Raw genomic sequence first — 10159 nt, 5'->3', positions numbered from 1 at the left:
AAGACTCCATAGAGTTAAGTTGTTAACCCATTTCTTGTTCCCTGAAAAAGGCCTACCGTACTTGTATAATTCTGAAATGTACATTATTTTTCAGTTTTGGTTAAGCTTACCTTTTTTTATTTCCCTCTGGCAGTTCACCACTTACCTTTGGACCCTTTCAAGCTGTTCATTTGACTTGAACTGCTTGAATTTCAATAAAAAATTTGAAAAATTGGGGTGTTCTAAAACTTTTGACCGGTAGTGTAAGTTTTATATAAGATTAACACATACGTACACTTTTGTAAAAGATCCTTGATACTGACCAGCAGAAATCTGACTGGTTGAAATAACTCTACTGTAGTGTTTTCACTACTAAATTGGGGTGCTTTTTGTAACTTTTGTAAATAATGTTGTGGTCTGTTCAGTGATCTGGTTATACAATGGTGTGGAATTAGCACTGTGTGTCTTGCAACAATACATAGTTCATTCCTTTATTTGTTTTCTTGTGTGTATTTTTCCATCTGCCCTCCTTCTTTAAAGCTGAGGTAGGCAGTTTTATTTTGGCAGGGGGCAAAAAAAATTCCCATACAATCCTTTCAGCATTTGTAAATCAAGTAGTCTGAGAGAAAACTAGATTTCTGCACCTCTGCTTGGCTGTTTTCAGACTTTGGTAATTTCAGAGAGAATGTGTTTCTATTGGCTGTTCCACAAATGCAGCTAATAAAGCACATACTTTCAGACAAAAAACCTAATTCAAGATCCTACAGAAAAAAAAAACTTTCCCTCCATTTCTCTAATAATTTAGATAGATTAGAAATTAGGTAGATTAGACTTTATTTCCCCAAAGGGAGGTTTGTTTTCACAGCCTTCTGCTAACTGTAGCAAACTGCTAACTTAGCAGTTTGCAGCTGTTTGTAGTAGTGTAGTATGTCATCTCAAAGGGCTTCACAGTCCGACAAGTGTGCAAAGAAAACAGGATAGTGATTCTCATAGAGCTCACGCAATATAACAGCATCGGGAACCCAAACATGTTCAGGATGATTAAAAGGTTATAAGTGCTTGCATATGCCCGTGCTTGTCAGGTGAGAGAGGCTTTGAACAAGGCCAGTGCTTTATTTTCATTCTTTTTTTTTCTTGAGAACTGCATTCTGTCACTTTAAACATGCATTCTTAAAAAAAAGCAAGTTGAAATAAATGTAATATTTGGGAAGGCATTAGCATTTGCCATCATTAAAGTCCGGGTAGAGCAAAATCAGAGATTTGTATGAAATCATGTTTTAGAAGGTACAAAATAATAACTAGAAAATTTCCTCTGGGGAAATTCTGAAAGGGCCACGGGGGCTACTGCCGGTGTGTGTACACTATGATGAGATTCTTCAGAGATTTCAAACAATTAATACTAATAATGTTATGATACTATATTATATACAAGGAGCACATCTACAACAAGCATTCATTTTCAAGTATTTATTTATACAGCAACATATGCCCTTTAACCTTAAAATGTATGTGTGTGTGTGGGAAATTAACAGCTGGGGAATCTCCCACCACAGTGACAGCAGCCAGAGGTGGACAGACTGGAATTTCTGGCCTCGAACAGAAAGCATTTTTGGCAAAACCATAATACCTATCATTGATCCGACTTCACTTTGAGCGTCCTGAGTTCTTCCTGAACGTCTACATATGTTTTTTGTGAAGAAAAATGAAGAAATAGCTTTGTAAGAGCGATCTGAAAAACAGTCAAATATGCTTTTCTACAGAAATCTTCCTGCGTTTTTAATACGCAGGACCAGTGTTGGTGGATCATCTGTGCGTCCTACGCCCAAACTATAACTCTGACAGCTTTACCAGAGGATTGTGAGGGAGAAGACTAATTTTCCTACGTTTCTATGTATAAATTATTTCTGTAGAGTGGAATTTGCGGCCTGGGGCGCAGTTTTCAAATTTATTTTTGACAATTTTTTCTCTCTCTAGTCTACACACCATGCAATACACACCCATTATAATCTCAGAATTTCTCCAAAAATGATCATGGTCATTGAACAGGGATTGATAAAAAAACTATATGACCTATCGAAACGTGGATTAATACACCGATACACAAGACTTGTGTCTACTGTTTAAAGTTTAAATGGAGTCTCTAGGTGAAATTATGCCGGAGAAGTAGACGTTTGAAAATCTCTAAATATTGTTCTTTTTCGCTCATTTTTTTCCGGTTGTCCCATTCCCTTGAATGCAAATTTTGCGCAGTTTTTCACGACTTATGTCGCGAAAAGTTCGTCTTCCGTAGAGAAAAGTAATAGCACACCGATCCCGATCAAACCGCACGTTTTGATATATAATTTAGGACGAGTAGCGGGACGTAATTGTGTCCGGAAGAGGAAGAAGAGCACTGGCCCCTACAGCTATTGCATAGCCCTAATAAAAAAGACTATGGCTGAATTTTTGACCATTGAACACTTTTTCCCCATTTCTCACAGAGACCCGACATGAGAGCAGATCACCTGAACAGAAGCACAAGATTGGCACAGACCAGTGTTGGCACAAGATTCTCGGTAGTTTGTTTGGCATGAAAATTTGGAAAGAGACAGAGAACCAGTGTGACAGCATGTAGAAAGTCACGGCAGAAGTCAGATATCAGATATCGGATATCAGGTTTCAGAGCAGAGAATACTGCTCCTGTTTTCACTTTTTTACAACCAAACTTTTTACACTTCATGATTTCTTTTCTGAATCAATGTTCGATGTGCTAGTAGCAAACTTTGTAGTAAAAAAAAAAAGGAAGGGGGGTGTAATTATTTTTTATTGACCTATTAAAATAAATTTGTACCAAACAACATATAGCTTTACTAAATCATGTATACTACAATTTAAAGGATTCATTTCTACAACTATAATTACTCAAATCGTTTACAGTTCCATGTTAAATGATGAAAGAGGCTGTCAGTGAGGGAGTGGTGGCATTATGTGCAACATGTAACCAACTTGAGCCAATTTCTGTTCACAGTTTTTTTAAGCCAATGACAGCAGCTTTCTACAGTGTTGATACAGTATTAAAAAAATACCACACAATGGTTGTCCCCATGTTAGACGTGTCGCAGCAAAAATCTATCTGATGTGATCTTATTTGACTTTTAGTTGGAGTGTTCCCTCTGTAAAGTGCACAAAGTTACATTAGATGTCCTTCAGTCTGTCAGCAGATGTGGCAGAACTTGTTTTATGATTTATGTATGTGCCAAGTACAGACGCCAGGTGCAGTTAAGAAAGATGTGTGGGAAATATGCATTAGTAAAGCTGAACTCATTTGATCCCCACGCATGACTGAGAAAAGAACTGAATATGAAGAGAATTTTTTTGAGACAAGGCAACATAAAAAACACAAAAACATCAAAATCAAAACACAATGAAACAACAAAAGAAGTTTAAAGTTTTGGTACTTCACAGTGGGAAGTAAAATGAAGCGCCAAGCAACAAAATGCATTATGAAGACTGAAGTAAATCAAGACTCTTGAAGTATTTTTTCTCATTGATATGACTCTCCCATGAGTCTCCCACACAGGATGTTGTTCAATAACAGTTCTTGGGAAGAGATTTCACTGAAGCTGTTGGTAAGGATAATGACTGATGTGTATTTTCCACAGCGGCAGGTAAAAGAAAGGCACAGCATTTTCAAAACATGACTCATTCCAACACTCCTGAGGGAGCAACGTTGAGATGTGTGAGCCAGTTTCTTCTCAGTAGATTTATGTTCACATGTTAAAGAAGTATTTACCTTAGCCTGTGCCAATTCTACTGTCCTCAGGTGATCTACAATTAGTGATTAGCAGACTGTTATCAAAGGCCCCGATCAGAAAGGCAATTTTGGAAGACAATCAGACAGGGCGTGGGCTTACTGCGTCTTTAATTAAAATGAATGGAAACATCAAATGACCTGACTTTTAGCCTAACTGTTGTTTTGTAAACTCACAGATCTATGGCCCCGTTCACACCAGGACGCTCGCAGGTAAAAACGACAAAATATTTTATCGGAATATTTTCGTTTTAGACGGTGACGGCGTTTTGGGGGCTTAAAGACGCAAAAATCTGAAGCCACCTTCCAAAGTGGAAAAGTGTAATCCTCTCCTCCGTAGCGTGTCGTCTACACTGACAAGACACAAAACTCTGATCTGATCTGCTCACATCACGTATGTGTTTACGTCACATACATGCTCCAGTACAGGAAATAAACAAACGTGGGATTATTTCCATGCGTCGGACCTTCAAGCTGCTCTGGCAGCTCTAATGAACTTACAGGAGTCTTTCCACCAAATGTACAGGATATGTACAGATAGTATTAGTGAACAGAGAAGGATCTGGAATTACCTCCATCACATTCTGGATGCAGCAATTGGTGGGAGGAGCCAGACGGCTGTGAACGAGACCTGGGAGATCTAGTGATGGTGGAGAACTTTGTGGAAGGAGTAGCTGATGGAAATGTGTGGCGTGAAAACTTCTGCATGCCCAAAGATGCTCTTATGGCTTTAAGTGATGCCGCCTGGCTGCATACAATCCAATTTCACACACTTTTGCGTCACCGTATGCAGCAGATTTCCTCCTGAAAATGCTTGTCTAAACGAGGAATAAAACCCAACATGAGAGCAGATCACCTGAACAGAAGCACAAGATTGGCACAGACCAGTGTTGGCACAAGATTCTCGGTAGTTTGTTTGGCATGAAAATTTAGAAAGAGACAGAGAACCAGTGTGACAGCATGTAGAAAGTCACGGCAGAAGTCAGATATCAGATATCAGATATCAGGTTTCAGAGCAGAGAATACTGCTCCTGTTTTCACTTTTAGAACCAAACTTTTTACACTTCATGATTTCTTTTCTGAATCAATGTTCGATGTGCTAGTAGCAAACTTTGTAGTAAAAAAAAAGGAAGGGGGGTGTAATTATTTTTTATTGACCTATTAAAATAAATTTGTACCGAACAACATATAGCTTTACTAAATCATGTATACTACAATTTCAAGGATTCATTTCTACAACTATAATTACTCAAATCGTTTACAGCTGCATGTTAAATGATGAAAGAGGCTGTCAGTGAGGGAGTGGTGGCATTATGTGCAATATGTAACCAACTTGAGCCAAAAAATGGAATAACTGACGGGAACGTGTCCTCCTCCTCAACACTGGGTGGTGATATGCGGGTTAATATGCCCCCCTTTCCTGTTGCCCTACTATGTCATAATAAACAAGTGGAGAAAGGCGAGAAAACGGCATTTTCGGTCAACAAGAACAAGATGGAGGTGATTTTGAGCGGCAGACAAGAACACCGGATGCTGTTAGAGGGTTTCAACAGTATTCGTAGTCTTTGGTTCGACAGTTTGTGCCGCCGCTACTGACCGGCTACTGCGACCGGCTTTCTTGGATGTTTTTGTTCCGGGGTCATACGCCAGCGTGGGGGTGGAGCATGCAGAGCTTCTCTTGTAATACATGCCTGCAAAAGTCCTATTGCAATCGCATTATCTGGGTGTCTTAACCCATAAGAACCCACGGTGACACGCATGTAACAAACACTTTAAATGTTCTATAATCTCCCATATTCACCTTTATGCTTCACCAACTCATTAAATCCCTCAGCAAGACTGTTTGACTGTGTGACTGTGACAAGAAGTGACTTCTCCAAAATATGGGTGTGACTGGAAACAGAAATGTGAAAAAGTAGCTAATTTCAAAAAGCTTATTTTTTGTTACTAGGCTAAGTTTAAACCCATTTAACAATTCTAATCTGTTAATGTCCTGTATTGCATTTAACCTGTTTTGACCATATTTCCTGAACAAATTAATATAAAACAAGTAACAGAAATATAGCTGTGAGGTATACATCAGAAAAAGGCAAATTTGTGCTTCTGTAAGCAGAAAAGGTGTCTAGTTTATTTATTTTAAAATAAGAAATATCATAAACATAAATTCCATAAACTCCCAATGTAACGTTTATGTCACATCACAGATCTTTGACATTTAGGGTTTTTTTTTTTCTTTTCTTCAAACCATCATAAATGTGTTCTATGTGATCCACTTGGTCTGTTATATATCCCCCATAATTTTCCTTCAAGGATAAATAGGTCCGGGCTCTTATGGGTTAATCGGAGTTGGAGAACATTAGTCGCACTAACACAACTTCAGTTGTGCAGTTATAGTCGGATTAAGGCAATAATACGTTTTTTTTTCAAGTGTTCAAGTCCAGATTTGCCTGGATGCTGGTGGATTAGGGTGAGTCAGTGACAGTTTCCCCTTTCAAATCAACCGATTAGGGTTGGGACAATGTCTGCAGTGAAACATCCAACAGGATCTCCAACCTAAATGACAGAATGGACTGTTTGTCAATACCACCCATAAGGACCCATATGAGCGTTTTGTGGCTCACGGTACAGAGCGGAGCGGAGCACACACATGATTATACCAACCTGGTCTCACAGAAATCCGTGAAACTGACACGGATTTCGCTACAATGCAAGTTAATGACAGTCATATCCCGTGGCTATTCCAACATACAAAGTGATTATGTACATTCACTGAGTGAATATTTAGAAAATAAAGCATATATTTCTCGCTAGAAATGTGATCAAAATCCATTTTTATGCAGAAATTAAGACAAAATATAGATTTTTCACTAAAAATGAGAGAACTGTCCGCCATGTTTTTTGTTCTGACCGCTGGGACCTTGAAAGTCATGTGACTTGGAACAAACCAATAGCCACGGGATATGACTGTCATTAACTTGCATTGTAGCGAAATCCGTGTCAGTTTCACGGAAATTTGAGCGATTCAAATTTCAAATTGATTCAAAGCGACTCAACTCTGAATTCAGATTTTTGTCAACTCAACTGTAAATTGTACTAACTTATAATTTTACATTGTAATAACTTTTAATCCTTACTTCTGCAATGTGCTGAATTGGCACGATTGTAACGCCGCTATGAAATGTCAGCTAATGTTGCGACCACAATGTTGAGTTAGCATTGATACGCTAATGGCTACTCTTGTAGCTGTAACAAGCAGCGCCGCTAGCATCAGTTAGCCGCTAGCATCAGTTAGCCGCTAGCTTTCGCTAATGACCGAATTTCACAACAAAGAAATAAGAGTTATCAGAACTATTGTCCCTTGTTGTGAACCCCAACTTAAAGATATAAGTAACAACAACTCACCAACTTGTTTTTGAGCAGACAACTGGCTTCCTTTGTTGTGCTAACTTACATTATTGCCCTAAATGTCAGTAATTTATATTTCCAAGTTTTACCAACTTAAATCACAGTTTTAGGCCAAAAAACACAAGTTGGCTTTTTTGCAGTGCATCTGATCAGACAATGGTGCTTTATGTTGGCACTTTTCAGCTCTGAGGTGAAGTTTTTTCAACTTGAGGCATTTGGGGTGATCAGCCACGCAAAAGCAGCAAGCAAACTGCTACACTCTCATTGAAAGCAAGTAGAGAAAGCTGCACCAGGCTGTTATCTGGCACTTAATGTATAATTTGTCTCTTAAAAAATTCTACTAACATATGAGATTTTTACAGTTTAATTAAAGTTTCTGCTGTGAATTGATAAACATAGTAATGGAGCCTGACAGAAGTGAAGTGAAATATTTACTCTGTATGGCCCAAAACAGCCAGGACTGAACTAACAGATGCTTTATTGTGCAGCATAAAGCAAATGGAACTCACAGAATGAGGGCCTGTTGTCAGTCAGCATATTTCAAATGTTATCACAACAGCTACAGACAACAAACAGCACACTCAAAAGGGAGGAGGTGCACAATGAATTTGATTGTGTTGATGAACTGGAAATGTGAACGGTATGCAAAGCACAGTATTTGGAACGTGAAAAGAACCATAAAATACCTGGTAACTCAGAGTCAACTGCCTACAGTAACAAAGCTTTAGTTGAATCTTTATGAATGCAGCGAAGCGAGAATAAAGGTCTGTAACACTTGACTGCTGCAATGACATAATTCCACCCACCAAAAAATAACTTCAAGCTTCTTACTTTGTCTTGTTAAAAAAACAATACACCAAACTGATTTCATTTCCAACAGGTGGAACTAACTTTGCTTATCGGTTTCTACCAAAATCTTTTTTTTAAAAACAGCTTAAATACTTCCACAAATTCATCAAAAAAGAAAGAAAGACAGGCCGTTATATAAAACTAGTTGCCAATTTTGTTCGGATAACTGCCCAAAACAATTTGTATGTGGTTTGTCTACAATTACATGTTTGAAAGGAGACACAAAGTAAAAATGAAAAGTCCTCACACCTTGCAATCCTGCCAGACAAGACTGGTCAAGTTTATTAAGGAAACAAGAGAACTGTGGTTCCTAAACAAACACAGGCACTCAGTAGTAGGAGCAAGCAGTAGCTTGACTTGGAAGATTAAAAAAACATACTTCAGTTCTTCCATTTTTAGGTTTTATTTTTTATTTTTTAGGTTTTATTTTATTTGCACAGTTAGAACGACATAAAATGACAAAGATAACATATAATGTAAAGTGCAGGGAGAGGCAGAAAACCTAAAATTTCATTAGAAAGTAATAAACTGATAATTGAAAAAACAAATGTATAACATCAACAAGTTATAATGACAATAACAAAAACAATTAAAAACAAAAATGAACATGTTAAAAAAGTATATTTGTGTGTGAACTAGAATTTCAAAACAGCAGTTAAATGAGCTTTTAGACATCTTTTGAAGCATTTTACAGAGATGGAGTCCTTTGCCAGATGGGAAAAGGTATTTATCCATAATTTATTCCCTAAATTGAACAAAAAATTGCCCTCTGCATGTCAGAAATCTTGGAGGATGAAGATCTAAAGATTGACGTGTTGAATAAGAGTGAATCTGAGAATTAAATTTGAAATAAGTCTTTGGGGTTGTGGAGCCCCAAGGTGTTCAGTATCAAACACATTCACACATAATGAAATCATCTGGTCAAAGCTGATATTAATATTGTTATTTAATTGTGAATAAAAATCATCCCACATCATCCAAATTCTTTTTACAATGACAAAGGTGCCGTTCATTGAAACCAAAGTCTTAAAGTCAATAATTTAACTTTGTCTTGAATGACAAAGACTCTGTGATGAAGGCTGGCATTTGAAATAAAATATATAACATTATATACAATACATTGTCATACTATATGTTGTATTTTATAATACATTTTGTCCATGTTCATTCATAGAAATATTAATTTCATAATATTTTATCTATTTATTCAAAGCTACGAGGAGTTGTTTTTTTTAATGTTTATGAAACAGAATACTGATGCCTCTATGTGACCCACATAAGAGACCATTGGCTGCTAATATAGCTACTTAATGTCTGATTTCCAACTTAAATTTCACAGTGAATAGTAGGTTAGCCAGTTAAAAGGAGGCAGGAAGAGGTTTTTTTTTATTTTATTTTTGAGAATTAATTATTATTATTTATTTTTTTTATTAACGAAGAAACAAAGAAAAGAACAGTGGATTACTTATTAGGAGCCACAATATGAAAACAAAACACTAAAACACAATTCTAGACAACAAAGACTCAGGAACATTTATTTACAAATTAGACAATGTACACACAAATAACATACAAAGAATAATATAAAGGATAACCACAACAACAAAAAATGAAAACAACGATACACCAGTACAAAGCCACATGGCAAAAAAAAAAAAAACATACAACAACATAAATTTAGCCCAAACAGAAATATAGAGAGACTGGTACTATACACAGATTCCAGGATAAAAAGAGAATCACATGAATAACATTTTTGAGGTTATATTATTTTGGTTCTGGCTGATACTGGAGCAGCATCAGACAAAGAAATTAACTTGCCGGGGAACTAAAAAAAAAGCTAAAAAAGGATCAGTGATAGAACAAAAACATGTGTCAACCTTGGTCCATTATTCAGCATCCAGTCCATGGAGAGACAGGCTGGTGGATGATCTTACTGTAAAACAGCTGGCTTATGATATCATGTTGGCCTTGTTGCTGAGATATATGTTGCCGTGGGCTACTAATTATAAGACATACCATTACTTACATTACTGAAGAAATGCATGCTTGCCAGAACAAGATCTATACAACTTGAGGCGGTGACGCTCCAAAAAACACTACCACTTTTGTCCACATGGAGCCATAAAAATTAAC

Source organism: Centropristis striata, chromosome 5, assembly GCF_030273125.1.
Source record: "Centropristis striata isolate RG_2023a ecotype Rhode Island chromosome 5, C.striata_1.0, whole genome shotgun sequence".
Lineage (NCBI taxonomy): Eukaryota > Metazoa > Chordata > Actinopteri > Perciformes > Serranidae > Centropristis > Centropristis striata.
This window is presented reverse-complemented; position numbering follows the sequence as displayed.